The following is a 19,917-nucleotide window of genomic DNA, read 5'->3' as shown; positions in this document are numbered from 1 at the left end:
GAGGAGGGAGGAGGGGAGGGAGGAGGGAGGAGGGGAGGGAGGGGGAAAGAAGCCCTGGCACCCTCGCCAGCACAGCACCAAGTGCAGAAACCACACCCAAGGCTTCCTGCTGACAAGTAGGCAGCAGGGCCTGTGCTGCAGGCTGGGAGCTGGGGGTCCGGGGGGAGCTAGAAGGAAGGGAGGCCGCTCCATCCCCAGGGAGCGCTCATGCTTCTCCAGGAGCGGTGCTCAGGCTGTCGCCTCAGGGGCTCCTTGGAGCTGGCAGTGGACAGGGACATTGAGGGGGGTGCTTGGGTAGAGGCCAGCACTGACCTCAGGCAGGTGCCATAAGGAGGCCAAGCACCCTAGAACTGTGGGTGCAAGTGACAGCCGGGCTGGGGCTGGGAGGAAGCCCCTTTGGGCTCCTCCATTGCATCCCCCCCACCCCCAAAGGAGCAGGGCTGGTTTAGCGCCTGGTGCAGTTTGGGCCTCTGTCCCGAGCATTACTGAGCAACTTGGATTTAGCTGGATGTGGGCGCTTAGTGACACATTTACTTTTTGAAATCAAAGTACAAGTTTACAGTGTTGGCCTTCAGTGAGCTCTCACAGTACCAAAGTTGCATGGACATTTTTGCCACACTAAACCTGTATATCTTCTTTAACCTTAGAAAAGAAATACTTAGTTTTGAATTTCAAAAAAATTACACGTCCCTGTTGGCAGGCTCTAATATTTAAATGATATTCTTAGATGGAGTGATTTATGAGAGTTAATTAATTAATTCATTCATTGTATTGAGTACCTTTCAGGTAGGGTATCCGGAGAGATGTGAAGCCAGTGATCTACTTTCAGGCAAGATACTGTTGAAACAGCCATCAAATAACAGTGTTCTGGAAAGAGTCTCAGCTGTTGTGTGATTGGTTGGACCAGCTCTGTCCACTCCAGGAGCCACCAGCCACACGTGGCTCTTGAGTACTTGGACTGTGCCTCTTCCAAACTGACATGTGCCGTAATTGTAACAAACATACTGCCTTCTGGGGATTTAGCATGACAAAGAATGCAAAATATTTCATTAATAATTTTAAATATTGATTGCATGTTTTAAATAATTATTTTGGTTCCATTGGGCTAAGTAAAATCTATCACTAAAATGAATTCACTTATTTTTTTTCCTTAAAAAAAAATTTAATTTTCAATTTTAGAGAGAGAACGAGAGAGTGCCAGCAGGGGAGCAGGGGAGAGGGGCAGAGGGAGAGAGACAGAGAGAGACAGAGAGACAGAGACAGAGAGAGTCTCAAGCAGGCTCCATGCTCAGCCATCCTGATGCAGGGCTCGATCCCACAGCACTGGGTTGGACGCTGAACCCGCAATGCCACCCAAGCACCCCCACCCACCTTTTTTTTTCCTTTGCTTTATTGTATTGTGACTGCTACAGACTTTGAAATCACACACATAACTTCTATTATGTTACCATCAGAGAGGGCTGGGTCAGCCCCTCAGAATTCTTTTGTACTCCAACTTTCTGTAGACACTCTTTATATACTTAGATTCAAAATACTATATACAAGGAGCCTTAAAGAGTTTATCTATCTGGGACTTTTTGTTGGAAAGCTGGGATTTTCCCCCCAAAGGTAACAGATAACAACAGGCATATATGTAAGGGAGTGAGATGGAGATGTGGGGGTGAAGGCAGAGTTGTCCACAGTGTGGGGTACAGCCAAATAATCTGGAGTGAAAGGAAAGGACAGTGAGTGTGTGGGGAAAGGCCTTGCACCCAAAGCAGGAAATGAGACTTTGAGCATCCCTTCTGCTGCTCAGAGTAAGAGCTGAGAAAAACCACCACTTGTGAAAATGCAGTGTCTCTGCAGATAGGAGTCCTAGGGACCCGATGGGTCTCCAAGCCTTGGGAGCACAAGGGCTGGTAAGTGCATTTTCATTCAGATTTTATAAGAAAAATAGAATTCCCTGAATATAACATCTTCTGAACTCCTCTGAGCAGGGAGCTCACCAGGTTTAGGGAACATGTTACAAAGTACAACTAAGACAAACATTTAGAGAGCCTGGTTACTGTAGTCTAGGATCCCTTTTTTTCCTGCAAGAACTGTACAGGAACATGAATTATGACCTATCAGGTCCCAGGCTGTCTTCCCACTGAGAGCCTGCGTGTAAATTAAACCCTCAGAGTACTCATGCAAGGTGTGATTAGCAGAAGTGCCCAGGATTATGTTTATGGGTATCTGGAGAATTCTCAGGTTGAGAGTTCAGACAACCTAAGGGAAAAATAAATTCTCTCTCTCGTGTCTCATTTTGGAATCATGAATCCAGACACTGGATTATTTAACTGCATCAGATGATCTTTTGGGTCTGATTTGAAATCTACAAAAAAAGAGGAAGTCAGCATGAGGGATGAGGATGTGGGCTAGTGCTCTGACCCTGTGTAACATTCAAGGGACTTGCTCCTTGGAAAAGAAGAGTTTGAGTTAGTATCTCTTCCAATGTTGAGTTTCTTTTTGTGAAGGGTTTAAGCCAGATTGTTGCTTTTACTTGAGTGGCATTGGTTATAAATAAAGTATTTTCATTTTCATTTCATTCCATAAAATAATTTCAAGTTTCAGTGTGCATATTGTCCAAGTAGAAGAATTCCATTTGCCATTTTTTTCTTGTCCAACACTGAAGTCCTGTTCGTACAAAGCATTTTGTAACTCTTCAGTCGTATTTCAACATATCTCTTGGTTAGCGTGTGTGGTTGTGTAGTAATTCGAGTTAACTTAGAATAGGTGCTACTCTGTTATACTTCATAAATGAAAAACAAAGGCACAGGGTTTTGGCAAATTATTTACTACATATTTTGCACAGAGCACCACTGAGAGCCTCGGGTGCAGTGGGGTGAGAGAACAACAGAAATAAAAGACAAATTTACCCTGGTGCAATTTTAATCTTAAATATAGACGTTTTAGATAAATACAAAAGAGAGAGGGAAATGTGTGTTATGCGTTCTTTTTCCTTTTGTCACAGCTATTTTTAATCTTGATTGTTCCAGAACCTGTGGCAATCCTGAGACTCTATTGGGTCTAATTATAGCTGCATATACACCCTTCGCTTGGCAGAGACACTCTTGGTTGTATGGGTGTCTATTTTACTACCTGACCTTTTCTCTAGTTGTCAACTTATAACACCTATCAGCATTTATTCCCTTGAGATTTCTCTTAATAGTTTGGGCACTAGAGCTGGACAGTTGAGTACAAGTCTCATTTGTAAGCTTATGAGACCTTGAGAAACTTCTCTACTCTTTCCAAGCCTCATCTGTTAAATAGGCATAATAATGGTGCCAGCTCACAGGGCTGGGTGAGGATTAAAAGAGATTATTCACATAATGCCCTCAGCCCAGAGTCTGGCACTCAGTAAATTGTGGCTACATTTATTATCCCTCCCTTGCCAACCTCATCCTGGCTTCCTAAGAAGCAGCACACCTCGAAAGGTGAGCTGGGAAACCTCAGCACCCACATCCCTGGGAGCCTGTGAGAAATGCAAATGTCTCCATCCATCTCGCACCATCACCATCAGAATGTCTGGGCTTGGGATCCAGCGACCTGTGTGGACAGGCTTCCCAGGGAGGTTTGCATGCATGGTCAGTCTGAGAGGCACCCATCTGGAGATCCTACTGTGTGACTCCTCACCCTGACACTCACCTTGCTCTTTGCCCTGCCCCACCTCATTCCTGGGAACAGTTGAAGCTGCAGGTGTGGGAAGAAACTGAAGTGGGTTCTGGGAAAAGACTGTTGACTCAGTACTTCCGGATGGATAGACAAAGGGTGTGGAGAGTATTGGCCCATCCCTGCCTTCAGCACAGCCAGTGGAGAGGGGAACTGAAAGGAATTTCTGAGTATCCCTGCAGGAAGCCAGGGAAAATTAGGCAGGCCCTGGAGGGCAGAGGGCCCAACCCTTTAAGAAAGGGGGTGTGAACCTGTCAGCCTGCGTGCCACTGGATGCTCCTTCTACCAGATCAGCAGCTCTCCCTCTTTCATTCCAGCCCCTTCTGTGGGCCCTGGGGGAGAGCGCTGCACCATTTGCTGTTCGCGGCTGGGCCTTTCTTCATGGCTCTACCTCTGAGACCCCACCTCCCTTCTCCAGCAAACATTTGTCCTCAGTGCCACCCAATTTGTGTCATAGCTAATGAGGTCACATATTCAACTCATCTGGGAAATTGTAAGCTCCCTCAGGCCAGGAATTATTCATTTCCTTGATCACTGTTGACCAATGGCCTACTGTGCCCAGGTTTTTTCTGGGGGCTGGCGAGGCAGGTGAGAACAAGGACCACAGCCAGTACCCCTAGTCCAGGTGACACTGCCCACTGGGGTATCCCAATTTGACTTTCCTTTTCTGCCTCACATCCTCTACTGGTTTCCAGTCACCCATACTCCTTTCTGGGAAGTATGCTTCTGGCTCTGTATGCTCCCCACTCTCTTCACCCTCCAAACAGTGGTTCCATCAGCCTTCAAACCTATTCCTGCCACAGGCTTTTGCCTCTTATTCCCCCTGAGATGGTTTTCCCCAAACCCCTGAGGCTTGCTCCTTCCTTCTCATCTGATCTCTCTGTCAAGTACAACCACACCACATTCTGTCATCCTGATCTCCTGTTTGGCTTTAGTTTCTTGGTAGCATTTATTATTGCCTAAAGTTATATTCTATACTATCATATTACATATACTTTCTTCACTTGTTTCTGTCATTCTCCTTTAGAATTTAAAAGTTCTCTGGAGGCAAAAACTTAATTGGCCTGTTCTCTTTCCTATCTCCAGGACCTAGACTGTGGCTGGCACTGAGGAGTGCCAGGAGGAAGTCAATAAGTATTTGGTGAGTGAATCAATCAATGGACAAATGATTGCATTTGGAGTTTGTAGAATCTCTCAGATTCTGGTCCTGTTGTCAAGTTTTTTCTCCCCTGCTCCCTTGGAAGATGTAGAGCCTTTTGAAATGTTCAGTGGGCTGAAAATATGATTATCCATCCCAAGTTTCCTTAGGACTTCAGTGACTGATTCCCCCAGTGATATTCCCTGGTCCTTGTAGGAGTTCTTCAGGATGTCTGGAAATAACAATATATTATTACAAATAGCTTTAAGGGAAATTTGCTATTGACTATCAGTCTGCGAATAATAAACATTCCCTAGTAATTTTCTTACAGTATAGATACTACTTTTAAGGAGGTTCAAAATATTCTTTAAAGTTTAAGCAGTAACACAGTGTGGGCTTGTCTTAGGTTATTTGTCAGAAAGTACCAATTCTGGGCAGATGACTTTTCCAGAATTATAAAGCATCAACCTTCTTAATCCTAAAATTAAAATACAAATATGAAAGTTGTTTTGATAGAAGACTTTTCATAGATTAAAATGCTTATCTGCACCTACATATTGTGTTAATCCTCTTTGAGGGTGCTCTGCAGAGAGAGAGGAAGGGTCTCTCTGTTGGAAATTAGAACAGAAGAAATTATTCCCAAGACACTTAAGTTGGAGTTTTCTTTCTCCCTCTAATTTTTCTTATTCTCCTTCCTCTTTCCCTCATTTGTGACATGGAAAAGTAAAAAGTTCCTTCTCAGCTTGGTGCTTCAAAGTCTCAAAGGGAAAAGTAAACAAACTTCTACCCTATTAGCAGATTCTGTGTCTGACATATGTTCACTTAAACAATTGGATATGCCAACAGACCTGCAGGATGTTTCCTTAAGAGGGGCCACCAGGGAAAGGACTTCCCCATTCCTTTAAAAAAATTTTTTTAACGTTTATTTATTTTTGAGAGAGAGAGAAGTGTGACCGGGGAGGGGCAGAGAGAGAGGGAGACACAGAATCTGACTGTGCTGTCTGCACAGAGCCTGACACGGGGCTCGAACTCACAAACTGAGAGATCATGATCTGAGCTGAAGTGGGATGCTTAACTGATTGAGTCAACCAGGTGCTCCTGGACTTCCCCATTCTTAATCCAGTGCAGTTCCTTGGGGTTTTGGTGGAACTCTTTATGCTTAGATAATATAAGGAAGATTTTTAGAATGTATCATCTTAATGCACTGTCAAATCACAGCACATCCAAGGAAGCATGGAGATGGAACAATTACATTATCATGAGAGTGTTTCTTTGGCCTAACAAAGAAACCATTTTCTTTGCCATTTCTAGAGCTCTTTGAAAGAATTTTCCAAATTAAATCAAGTTGCCAGTGGTCTGTGTCTGTCTTATGAGGACAACTTCCTTAGGAGAATATGAAGGATTCCTGATTTCCTTGTACATGAAGGGACACACTTTCAGGAAGACTTTGTATCTCCTATCAGTGATAATACTTTCAGTTGCAAGTGACAGGAAACCTGATCTAAACAGACTTCAACCAAAAAAGAAATTATGCTGGCTGGGGTCACTAAGCAGTCCAGAGTAGATCAGGTGTGGCTTCAGGTGTGACTTTATTCAAACCTCAAGGGATACAACCCAGGACCAGTTGTCTTTTCTTTTCTCTTCCATGCTCCTCCCATACATGAGCTCTCCCCTTCCAAGACAGCTGCCAACAGCTCTCAAGGTGAAGGGCTCCTGCCTCAAATACAGCAGAAAAAAGAAAAGACTCAAGCAGAGCCTCATGGCATCTCACTATCTCTGAATGCCAACCAGGAGCTTGTCCCTCAACCGATTATAGTTCCAGAGGCATAGGATATATTGATTGGCTTAGACTCAGGTCACATGACTCACTCCAGAGCCAATGACAATGGAAGACTGGATGACTGCCTACAGATCTGGGGAGGGATCTCTGCTACTCAAGAGCTGCACTGTCATTGAAAGGATAGATGAGGGAAGTGACGGTGCATATATAATTTACAAGGAATCCTACAAATACCATCATACTTTCTGTGAGAGAAGATTTATCTAGCTGTTAAAATTTCCCAACTGGCATATCATCAAAATTAGCGGGGATTTAGATTCCATAGGTTTGTGTGGGATCCACTGAGTATAATAAATCTGTTAATTCGATCATTTTTAAGATTAACCCAGATGACTTGGAAGATCAGATGGAGTTGGGCACCCTCCTATGCACCCCTGTTGTTGGTACCCCAACTCCAGCCCTATGTCTACACCTGTATATTCTGCCTTGTACTGTAGCATTTTTGTAAGGGCTTTTCTTGCCCTTTCAAAACAATAACCCCTTGGAGGAGGAGGATCTTGGTGTCCCCTGAGCCCCAATCTTCACGGTCCTTCCTACCTTGCCTTAGGCATAGAAGGTGCTCAATTATATCTGTTGTTTGGATCAAAGTATGAGTGAATGGAACACTTACACCTCTCCCTTTCTTTCTCCTTCTGTTTGTTTTTTGGCTTTTTTCCCCCCAGGATGTCTGTCCTTGGGGTTTGTCCTGGTTTGCTACAAAGCCTTGAGATGTTATTTCTGCAGGGTTGCTTATGTTTTAAGAAGTTGTTGGAAAACACATTTTAAAGTCATGATGGTAAGCAGAAGCAGAAAAAAAGACCTAAGAATTTGGAGACAGAATTTAGAGACTGTACCCTTTCTGAGAACTCCCTTATTTTCCAAATTCGAAACATTAAAGTGATTTCTGCAATTTCTCTATTACAAAGTGCGAGCAGAAGCACATGACAATAAAAATAATAGAACAAAATTTAGGAAGACAAGTAGGGATTCCTTTTTACATAAGATAGGAAACCCAGAAGCCATAAAAAAAGAAAAGAAATAGAGATTTGACTATAAAGAATTAGAAATACCTGCATGAAAAAAGATACCTTTAATTGGCAGGATGACAGGAGAAAAAATTAATAATACCACTATTTGATAAGTGCTTACTATTTGACATGAGAAAGCTAGCATCTCAATAGAAAAATGGGCAAAGGATATATATGGTGTAAGTAGGTGATTTATGAAAGAGGAAACACAAATGGCCAGGGTGTATGAGAAGATGCCTACTATCACTTCAGTCAGGGAAACAAACGTGAAATTAACCAGATGTTGGTTTTTACCCATTCAATTTGCAAAATTTGAAATAATCTATAACATTCAGAGCTGGGAGGTTTGGTGAAATGGGCATCTTATCCATTGTCCGTGGAAGTATGCTTTGCTGTAAATGTTTACCAAAGTTGTTTGGAAACATCTAGAAAATAAATGGTGTTTATAGCCTTTGACTGAACCACTAATCCTATTTTTAGGAATCCAAGCTCAAGCTTACAAAATGCAAGCACCAGGATGTAGGAGTACAGGTATAAAGATTATTTCAGCTTTGATTGAGATAAGGCAGGGTGGGGAAAGAAACTCGGCATATCCTATCATAAAGGAATATGCATTCAAACTATGACATATCATGAAGCTAATAAAAAGGATAAATGAAATCTATAAATTGGGGGTGCGGTGGCCATGAAATATATAATGTTATATTATGCTATATTATATAATATTATATTGTATATTGGAATACCAGTTTTATTAAAAAGTGATAGAGAAAGCAGACCCTTTCCATATGGGTTCATATTTCTATTTGATCATGGACTTAGAGACAAAGGTGTGAGGGTTAGATATCAAACTGTTAACCTTGACTCAGAGAGGTGGTGGGCTCAAGGAAAGAGGACGGATGGAAGCTTGGCCTGTCTCCCCCTTCATTCCCACCCCTTAGCTCTTCACTCTAGCTCCCTGGGCTCCTGAAGAGACTTTGTGCATGTATGTGTTGGCGCCCCAGGCTGCCTGCTCCCCACAGCTGCTCCTGGAGTTATGAGTGCACGCATCCTGGGTGTCCTTGGGAGAACAAACCCCAGGGGAGGCTCACTCTGGCTCTGGAGGAGGGCTTGAGGTCTTCGGTGCAGGGAATTCTAGTATATCACTGGTACCTAAAATATGGTGTAAAAAGAGTCACAGACTCCAAGTGGGCATGCATTCTGGGCCCTGAAGACTCCTAGCTCATTGATGAGGCTTGGGTTTCTAAAGCAGAGGGCTAGAATAGGCTGTCCTAGTGGCCGTATTGAAGGAGGCAGGTACAGGGAAGTGGAGGAGATGATTAAATACTCTTCTTTATGGATCTCTAAATTATTGACTCATTATAATAAACATTCAGGTATTTTTTAAAAAGGTAAAAAGTATCCTCTTAAACATTTTAAAGTGAAAACCAAAAACCTAACAGGGAAAAGACACTGTGTCTTTTTAGATTAAATTAATCTCTAATGGAGAAATGTTAGGCACCATCGTGAGCATGTGGTTAGGAGAAAGAGCTGAGAACACCTACCATGTTCTCACACCTCCTCACTTCATCTCGCCATTCTGATCTGTTGTTTTGCCACAAAGTCAAGGGGCATCACGGCATGGGGTCAAACATGCATAGGTATATACATATTTTTTGAGGAGATATATCCACCCATCAAATATTTACAAGGGCTCCTATATGTTGGGCATTGTTTCAGGTGCTGGGAAAATAGCAAAGAATGAAATAGCAAAAAAATCCCTGCCCTCATGGAGATAGGCATTAAACAAGATAAATAAATGAAAGTAAAGTTATGTGAGAAGGTGCTAAAAATAAAAGACGACTGCAGTTTTATGTGGTATGACCAGGAAGGTCTTAACTGGGATGAGACATAAATCCTGATCTGTAGGAAATGAAGGAATCAGGTTGGGAAAAGAAATTAAGACAAATGAAGTCACACATTTGTGCACCTCACAATTGATTAAATAATCATCCAGACACGAAAGATGTGGAGGAAACTCCCATGCATATTCCAAGGTGGAAAAAGCCAGTCTGTGCAACTCCAGTGATATGACATTCTGCAGAAGGCAAACCTATAGACACAAAAAGATTAGTGGTTGGAGGGCAGAGAGGTGATGGGGATTAGGTTGTGCACAGCAGACTTTTTAGGGTGGTAAAATTCTTCTGTACGATTCTGTAATGGTGGATACATGACATTATGCAATTGTCAAAACCAATAGAACTTTACAGTACAAAGATTGAACCTTACCATACGGGAAGTAGGAAAAAAGTAATTTAGAAGGTCAGAGAATCCCAGGGAAGAACACAGACTGTGACAAAAGATTCTGTGATTTTAAAAAAAGGGTGCCAGGGTGGCTCAGTCAACTTGAGTGTCTGACTCTTGATTTTGGCTCAGGTCATGATCCCAGGGTTGTAGGATCGAGCTTGGCATCAGGCTCCATGCTCAGCTTAAGATCCTTTCCCTCACTCTCACTCTCCCCTTCCCCCTGGCTTGCATTCTCTTTCTATCTCTCCAAAAAAAATAAAATAAAATAAAATAAAAACAAATAAAAATGTATGGAACAACCTCGTGGAAGTGGTAGCAGAAAGGGACTGGCTTAAATAATACGGAGGATGAGCAGAATCTGTAAAACTAAGGCAAGAGGAACTGCATATAAACACTGGACTCTAAACAATAATGTTGTTTCCCGCAGTGCTGCCAGTTAATGATTCTGATGCTATGTACATATATACAGGGATGGGGCATCAAACAAATGGATGGTGGATGGTAGGAGACAGGTTTCTTACTGTGGGGGTGAGTATTTACAGATAAGTGATGGTGGGAGGCTAAAGTGGTCTGACTCTTAATAGATTAAAGTTGGAGACGTAAGTAAAAAAATCATGTTTTACTTAACATCGATGTAAGTACTTACATATAGAAATGTATGCAGAAATATGTATATGTATAGGGGTTGATATAACCACAAATATTTCTTTGCTCTGTCCTTTGCCAAGGCCTAAAAACAACAAAAAACGAGTATACCTATGTCCTGATATTATTGTTGTTGCTGTTTCTGTCTTGTTTTTTTTTTTTTGTTGTTTTTTTAAGTAGGCTTCACACTCAGTGTGAGCCCAACATGGGGCTTGAATTCATGACCCTGAGATCAAGACCCTGAAGTCAAGATCTGATCTGAGATTAAGAGTTGGACTTTTAACTGACTGAACCCCAACTAGGCGCCCCACATGAACTTGATTTAAAAAATTTTTTTAATGTTTTATTTATTTTTGAGGGAGAGAGACAGAGTATGAGCAGGGAAGGGGTAGAGAGAGAGAGGTAGATACAGAATCCAAAGCAGACTCCAGGCTCTGAGCTGTCAGCACAGAGCCTGACACGGGGCTTGAACTCATGAACTGCAAGATCATGACCTAGCCAAAGTTGGATGCTCAACTGACTGAACCACCCAGGTGCTCCTCAAACTTGATTTCTAATACCATTCTCTGCTAAAAGGAACCAGGGCTCCTTGGAGAGTTAGGAGCAGGGTAAGAAATATACAAAATTGAGCCTAGGGCACCTTTGAATGCCAGAAATACCTTTGACATTCCCCTTCCTCTTTACCTCCCCCCAAAATAAGGGGGTGTGTCAAAAGCACACAGGAGCCAAATGAAGGAGCTCTCAATGGCTAAAGCTAGAACAATTTGAGCAATACAAAAGGATTACAACCCAAAGAATAATGTAAATATCCATGAGTCCATTCTGATATAAATAAATAATTGAATAAATAAGTAAGTGGGGAGGATAGACAAATCTCCATGCACAAGAATTCCTAATACTTGTACACTTTATCCTCAAGGAGGTGGAACAGAACTGCCTAGATAAGGACCAACCTCCTACCAAAAAGTCGGGTATGGAAAACGGGGTATGTGGGAGACCATTGCTTGACATGGAGAAACATGAGATAAGGCATCAGCCAGGTGGTCCTGGTCAGCATCAACAGTGATAAGTTATGTTGATGCTGTGTGATGAGACTAACACTTGACCTCTTCCTCCCCAAAACCAGAATCCCAGTCTAACCATGAGAAAAATATCAGGCAAATTCAACTGAAGGACATTCTACAAAATACCTAATCAGTACTCCTCAAAACTGTCAAGGTCATTATTAAAAGAAAGGTCTGAGAAACCATCACAGGCAGGAGGATCCTAAGGAGACAGGATCATAGGATGTTAAGTGGGATCTGGAGGACAGAAACTCAGGGGAACAGGAAATCTGAATGAAGTGTGGATTTTCCTTAATAATAATGTAGCAGTATCAGTTCATTAATTGTAATACATGTATCATACGAAGAAGGTAAGGTGTTACTAATAGGAGAAACTGGGTGTTGGGGTGTTGGGTATATGGGGACTCTCTGTACTATCTTCTCTAATTTTCTGTAAATCTAAAAATGTTCTAAAAATTAAAGTCTAGGGGCATCTGTGTGGCTCAGTCGGTTAAGCATCCGACTTCATCTCAGGTCATGATCTCATGGTTCATGGGTTCAAGCTCCGTGTCAGGTTTCACGCTTGTGGTATGGAGCCTGCTTGAGATTCTTGCTTTCTCCTCTCTCTCTCTCTGCCCCTCCCTTGCTGTGCTTTCTCTCTCTTTCTTAAAATAAGTAAATTATAAAAAAAATAAAAATTAAAGTCTATTATATACTCTTAAAAACTTTGTAAAGTTACAATCATGACTTTTTTTTTTCTTAAGAGAGAAAGAGTGAGAGAAGGTAAAGGGGCAGAAGAAGAGAGACTCTTAAGCAGGCTGCATGCTCAGCCCAGAGCCAGACTTGGGGTTCGATTCCACAATCCTGGAATCCAGATCTGAGCCAAAATCAAGAGTCAGGCACTCTTGAGCTACCCAAGCACCGCAATCATGGCTTTTAAACCCTGGTTTTGTTTAAGAGGAATGTAGCTATGAGCTTTTGTACACATGGGCACCAGAAGGGCATTATTAGCACTTGAAAAATGGTGCCAGGGGTTCTCTACAAATCATTCTGTGGCTTTGGAAAGCTGTAAAACAAGATGGGGCCCCCAGAACATGAGTGACCTCAAAACAACCCTTAGGAACCTCTCCTTAAACCCCCAACCTTCCATAACAGACTTTTGGGAACCCAAGAAACTGTGAATTTCCTGACAAGAAAGGAACACTCGCTCATGCCTTCTGAAAGTGGATATTTACTAGTAAGTCACGGGCCACCTTGTATTTGGTACAATTACCTGGGAACATGTAAAGTTCCATCCCAAGTCTGTTATTTCAGAGATGGCCTTTGCACATTAAAGAATTCCACTGGCTTTGGATCATTTTATTTTCTACCTCTCAGGGGAAACTGTCAATAATTTACATTGCACAGCATTGGGTTATCTAATAACTCTGGATTTTCTGCTCTAAGAGAGGGGAATAGGAAAATGGCTCTTTGTTTTTTTAAAGAGAAAAACACATCACTGCTCTTCTTGGTTGAGGGTGGTAGGGGTGCTAGAGCCTGGCGCTGGAATGGCTCCAGGGGTGCCTTCCTGAGGATTATTAGGTAGAAAGGAGATTTGAGAGAGGGGTGTTTAGGAGAGTTGGGCTGGGGTGTAGAGGTGCTGGAATTCTCCCTCTCCTGAGGGAAGCATTCCTTGTAAAGTGCCAGGTAAAGTGAAGAGAGAATCCATCCCCTGACAGCTGAGGCAGAGATCCTTCACCCTTCCTAAAGGCAGTTCCTGAAGCTATGGTGCTTGTTTGCCTTTAAAAAGCAACTGGAAATGCTCTCGGCATTTTGAGTGACTCATACCAGTCTGGTATATTTGTAAATATCATTCCTTGGATTGATTTAAACAGGAAGCCTGGAAAGTCTGTTTCCCCAACACACTGCACCAAAATTCTGCTTCTGGGGAAAAGCAAAAGACACACTGATTTCCAATTTCATTCGAGGTGGAACCCCCAAACCATCCGGGTTGGCCATGAAGGAGGCACCCCGCTTAATTGTGGTGAATTACAAAAAAGAACTCTCTCCTGTGGGTGGAAGACCATCGCCTCCATTCAGCCCCTTCCTTAATCGTAACATTCCCCCTCATCCCATCCCATAATGCGTGGGCCATTTTTAAACCTCAGGGTGCTTCTAGAGACTTTCTCTCTGCCAAAATGAAATGTGAGAAAATGTGTTCAAAGCCATAACTATAAACGCCGCCCCCCATGAAGTTCTGCAGCCTTACGTTGCTTTCTTACCTTTCCTGTAAGGCCTGCCCTGTTGATCTGCTTTGTATTGACCAGATGTGAACTATTCATGTGCTTTTCTCCCTCTTCCTGGGTCTTTAACAAATTTCTAAGCTCAAGCAGGTGGTAGGTAAGTCAGACCTGTCATTTTGTGGAGTTGTGGGGCAGAGAGGAGGTGGTCAGGTGTGGGCTGGGGTCTGGATGGCCCTGCGTTCGAAAACTCCGGGTCCGTGGGGACTGACTGAACTGGCGGGTGGGCAGTAAGGCCCCTGCGGACAACAAGGAATGAGGGAGCAGGTTGCAAAGGCTTTGCTTTCTCTGTCACCTGTCTCTTCCCAAGCGCGAACATGTTTTATGTTACCCTGTGCGCAGGGCAAAGCTGTGGTTTCTCCTAATTCCTTGTGTGATTTCCAGCCATGAGGTCCTTCTCCTGGCAGGCCGAGTCTCTTCCCTGCCCCGAGACTCTTGCATTGAATCCGTGTCGCTTTAAAAAGGGAATAAAAAATGAAAGAGAACACAAGGAAACGAGAAACTCTTGAAAAACATCTGTGTGCAGAGATGGTACTTCTCTGTGGAAATGCTGTGTCGCCACGTGGAGTTACATTTTAAGTCACAGAGTTATAGAGCAAACAAGGACAGGGTGTTCCTCTTTCTCGTCTCCTCCCTCCCTCCGTCTCTCTCTCTCTCTCTGTCTGTCTCTGTCTCTCTCTCTCTTTCTTTTTATTTGAAAAATTGGATGTTTGCCCGTCCAGACAAAGCTGGCTCAGGGTGGAAAAGCTCAGGGAAGAAGCAATGTGAGGAGACTGGAAATAGCAAGAATCCGACACGCTTGGATTTCCAGCCCTGGACTCGGAGAGGAAGAAGCCGTTCTCCTGCCCGGGCCAGGGTCCAGGTGGAAAGGAGTGCCATTTGCCCCTGTGGCTTTGGGTGCCCCCCGCGCCCACACAGGGGCCCCGGAGCTGTCCGGCACCCAGCTGCGGCCATTAGGGATTACATGGAACACCCGCATGTAGGATGCTTACGGCTTTTTCCACACACAAGGCCACTTTCCAGCCTCAGAAGCAGCTTGGAGCCCACAGGGTAACGCGATAGAGTCCCAGATGAACCCGAGAGCTCCACTCCCCTGCCCTTCCTCTGGGGGCTTTTCTCTTCCCATCCCCCTCCCCCGCCCCAGTTCTTTCCTTTTTTGTTTCTCTCTCTACTTCCAGTTTGGTTTACTCTGTTTCCTTCTTTTCTTGTTCTCATCTTCTTTTCCGGGTTCCCTTTGTTCTTCTACTTTTCATTTTTCTCTCCTCCCTTCTTTTCCTCCTTAGTGTCTACTCCTTTCTTCACCCTACGCTTCTTCATGTTTATCATCATTTTGTTCCTGACTCCTCTGTCAGCAGAAGTGGATCCCGGTGCTAATGGAGAGAAAATGTCCTCTGTGTCCGCTGAGAACTGGTGCCTGCCTTCCTATCGTTATGAAGAGGCAGTGACATTTTAATGCAAAAACAATGACTGCAACCATTAATTGAGTACTGCTTTTCATTTTTGTAAGTGTCCGGCTGAGCAGCACTAATGTTTCTGTTTTACAGATCAGGAGATCCAGGCTTAGACTTACTGGTCTTGCACAAAGTCATCCTGCATGTCAGAGTGTGGCATGGGACCCAGTTCTGTCTAATTCGGAAGCTCCCTTTGCTCTATACAGCAATGAGGGTAGTGGCTAACGTGGCCATGAATGTTGGGTGAGGGATGTGTTTGTGGTTCCATTCAAATGTCTAAAACAACCATCTCCAATGTTGGTGTTACTAGAGTCACCTTCTGGGTGCTATCCCAGAGTTTCTGGTTTGGATCTGGAGGTGGAGCCTGAGAATGTGCATTTCTAACAAGTTTCTGGGTGATGCTGATGCTGACCATACTTGGAGACCCACTTGTCTGAAAGGCATTGGCTTTAGAGTTAGGTGGCTGGTCAGAGCTCAACCCCAAGTGGCAGGAAACAATTTCTAGACCCTGGCGTGAGTGCAGGGTAGGTACAAATGGAAGTACTTAAATAGTTTAACCCTGTCTTATTTCAAAAAGGGCTGGAGGCTGCCTTACAAAAATATTCACAATGGTCACTTGGGTGGCTCAGTTGGTTGAGCTGTCCAACTCTTGATTTAGGCTTAGGTCATGATCTCACAGATAGTGAGTTCGAGCCCCACATTGGGCTCTGTGCTGACAATGGGGAACCTGCTTGGAATTCTCTCTTCCTCTCTCTCTGTCTCTCTCTCTCTCTCCCCTGCTCATGTGGGCACTCTCTTGTGCAGTCTCTCTCTCAAATAAATGGTAAGCAATTAAAAAGCAAACAATGACAAAACCCACAAACATATTCACAACATAAAAATGATAAAGATTTGAAGAAGTCAAATAAAGGAAAAATGAAGGTAACAGTTTAGTACAAATGGTTGGAGCCCAAGAAGGATAACGTTCCCTGTCTGTTGGCAGGGCTACATGAACTTCTCTTATTTTCCTGGTGGATTGCATCCCATTTTCATTGTAGGAAGTTTCACTTGAATTTTATGCTTTGAGTATAATTCGGCCTTGTAGATAGGTTGTTTTCTTACTCAGTTTACAAGTTGTGAACTGATTGACCTTTATCTTTTCTGGCAAAATAGTAGTTGTGTACTATGGATTAGTTGAGCAACTGTACCTGTGGGATATTTATTACTTGCTTTCCACAGAAAAGAAAGCTAAGAAATAGAACAGGGAGACCCACAAGAAAGCTGAACCAGGATTTCTATCTTTAAGGCACTTACAATCTAGCTTGAAGAAAAAGATGTACGTCTAAAAACAACAAGAGAATGATTATGTCCATTAGCAGTAGCCAACAATTCTAAATGTAGCAATTCACAGAAAGAAAAGGTCAGAGAAGGTTGATACCAACCCAAAAGAATGAAATTTAACATGATAAAATTAAAGAGAGAAAGATAACAAGAAGGGGGCCCCTGGGTGACTCAGTAGGTTAAGGGTCCGACTTCAGCTCAGGTCATGATCTCCCGGTTTGTGAGTTCAAACCCTGCATCTGGCTCTGTGCTGACAGCTTAGAGCCTGGAACCTGCTTCAGATTCTGTGTCAGTCTCTTTCTCTGCCCCACCATGTTCTGTCTCTCTTAAAAATAAGTAAAACATCAAAAAAATTTTAAAAAGATAATGCGGGGGGAACATTGAGAAAATTGTCAGGAGTTTTAGATATAAAAGTATAACTTCTTATCAACAAAAAACCCAATGACTTTATTTGACACATAAAAGGCTATGGTATGGTAGAAAAGGGAACTGAATTTGCTGTCAGAAAACTCTAATTGAGTTACAGATTTGCCACTTACTACTGTGTGACCTTGTGGTGGTCCTTTGACCTCTTCAAATCTTTGTTTCAGCAAAAGTAAAAATGGGGATTTCTAGTATCTATCTGTATCAACTGAGCCTCAGCCAGGAAAACAGAAATCAGTATTTGAAGCCAAAGGGCATTTATTTTAATGTTTGTTTGTTTGTTTGTTTAGAGAGAAGAGAGAGCACGAGTAGGGGAGGGGCAGAGGAAGAAGGATAGAGAGCCAGATGCAAGGCTCGATCTCATGATGGTGAGAACATGACTTGAGCGGCAATCAAGAGTTGGATGCCTAACCCACTGAGCCACCCAGATGCTCCTGAAGTCAAAATGCATTTAAACGGGGCTTTAGGTGCTTAGAAACCACAGGACAGAGTGGGAGAATCGGAGCCAGGATTGCCACTAGGTTGCGGCTATAAATCAGGAAGTCTCTGCTTCTACCCAGGGACCAGGCAACAGGCTAGTGCTGGCCCAGCCATGCAGGGTCCTCTGGCCCCAGCAAAAGCTCGCACTTCCAATGTCTGTGAGCTGGCTGCTGCTACAGGAAGAATGCTTTCCCTCTCCCTTCTGCCTTCTGAATCATGCACAAGGGCATCGTCTTGGCAGGAGCTCCACTGGAATGCAGCTGGCGAGGTGGTTGAGAAAGTGCAGGTCCCAGGCCTCTAGACCTGGGAATGCAGGCAAGGGCTCAGAAGCAGGGTCGGCATGAGAACATGGGCCAACAGACTGTACTCAGCCCACTGACTGAAAGGGTAATTGAGAGCTTAGATTAAAACCCGTTAGTGTGTTGTAACATCAAGTTAGAGGGTGGTGACCAGCCCTTAAAAAAACCCTCAAATGGATAAAATTAAAAAATAACAGCATGTATTGCACAGAGTGATATTTGAGCATGTGCGTAAGTGTGTGTAGGTGGTGTGTGTGTGTGTGCATGTGTGTGTACCTGATACAATGGGTCATGATGAAAGGCCAGGAAGGTCTGAAAACCACAGAATAAAGAATCAATGACACGGAATGATTTGTGGAGTTTGTAAATTGAGAAGAACAAAGCAAATGCTATGAATTAATAATACGTTTGCTTTTCCTGGCAATTCCATTTTTCCATGTTTCATTTTTCCTCAACCTTGGTTCATCATCTCTGTAGTGTCCAGATACTACCTGTCTCCCTGGCAAGTATGTTCAGGATTCCCCCACTTGCAGATGCCTACAAAATATCACCAAAGGGGCCAGAAAGTGGAAATTAGCATGTTAAAAAAGGGAAGGAAGGAAGGAAGGAAAGAAAGAAAGAAAGAAAGAAAGAAAGAAAGAAAGAAAGAAAGAAAGGGAAAAGAAAAGAAAAGAAAAGAAAAGAAAAGAAAAGAAAGAGAAGAGAAGAGAAGAGAAGAGAAGAGAAGAGAAGAGAAGAGAAGAGAAGAGAAGAGAAGAGAAGAAAAACTGGCCTTGGTGTTTGATTTCCTGAAGGTCCAGCCTAACTTCCTTGGTTAAAGGCATGTTTAGTCAGCAAAAATGGCTGTGGGTGTTTAGCTGGGGAGAAAAGAAGTCTAATGACATGGGAAATAGCTTTTAGAAGGTACCCTGAACTCCTTACTCATCATCACAGAGCCTATTTCCAGATTGAATGATGTCCCCATTCAGACAGCAGCTTCCTGGGGTACCCTCACTGCCAACATCTGGAAACGGAAATAATACTCCAGAATCAGGTTCATGCCTCAGCGAAAGCAGCCTTTGAAATTTTATTAACTGAAAAACCATTGTCAGCTCTTTCCTCATAGACTACATTATTTCAAGGAGTCTCATATCTTTGGGAATGGGTTGAATTTCATTTTGCTCAAGGGTAAATGAAATTTTAAACTGGGTACAAACCTAATCGTTTTATTTTTTTCTGGTTTAGAAATTCCTCCTTATCTCTCCTTCCCTGAACTCCCTCCTTTTTTAATTGCTTGTAAGAGGCAGCCTGTGATAGGGTAACTGGTTTTTCCTGGAATACCAAATACATAATAAAAAGAGGACCATTTACTCCTAACAATTTACTGGTTGTTCTCTGAGCCCCCTGGGAGGTGGGTGAATGTTGTTACTCTTCTCTTTATAGCAAAGGATGTATGACAAGGTGATAGGATCCAGGTCAATGCCAAGTAGGAATTCAAAACCTAGACGTGTTTGCTCTATAGAGAACAGTATTTTCTGCCTCCCCACCAGCTCAGGTGAACAGAGAGCTGCTATCAGCCCAAGGCTGTGCTTATCTAAATGTACCTGTGCGTTTCTCTGCTGTGTTTGTCCCCAGGCGGCAGGGAGGCCAGGAAATGAGACCGGACTCTCTTTGCCACCCAGGAGAGCTAGAGAATCAGGAGAAGGGATGTGGATTGGGGTATTGTGGGGGATAGAAAGTGAATTATTTGGGGGGAGGGCATGAGACATGTAAAAAATAACTGGGAGCATTGAGAAAGATGAGAGCAGGAAGCATGACGGGTAATTAAAGAAGTCAGGACATTTCTCCTGAATATTCGTGTGGGATTAGAACGTAAGCCAGCAAAAGGAGATTCTGATCAGAATAGATTTGATCAGAATATCCTGTGCCCTGAGTACTTCTAAGGGTTGTCGGAGAATGGATTTAAGACTTTGGGTTGTCGGAGAATGGATTTAAGACTTTAGAGGACTAGGGAAAAAATGGCGTCAAATTCAGAGT

The sequence above is a fragment of the Crocuta crocuta genome, unplaced genomic scaffold (assembly GCF_008692635.1).
Source record: "Crocuta crocuta isolate KB4526 unplaced genomic scaffold, BGI_CrCroc_1.0 scaffold24, whole genome shotgun sequence".
NCBI classification, from domain to species: domain Eukaryota; kingdom Metazoa; phylum Chordata; class Mammalia; order Carnivora; family Hyaenidae; genus Crocuta; species Crocuta crocuta.
The sequence above is the reverse complement of the archived record's forward strand: the minus strand, read 5'-3'. Positions refer to the sequence as shown.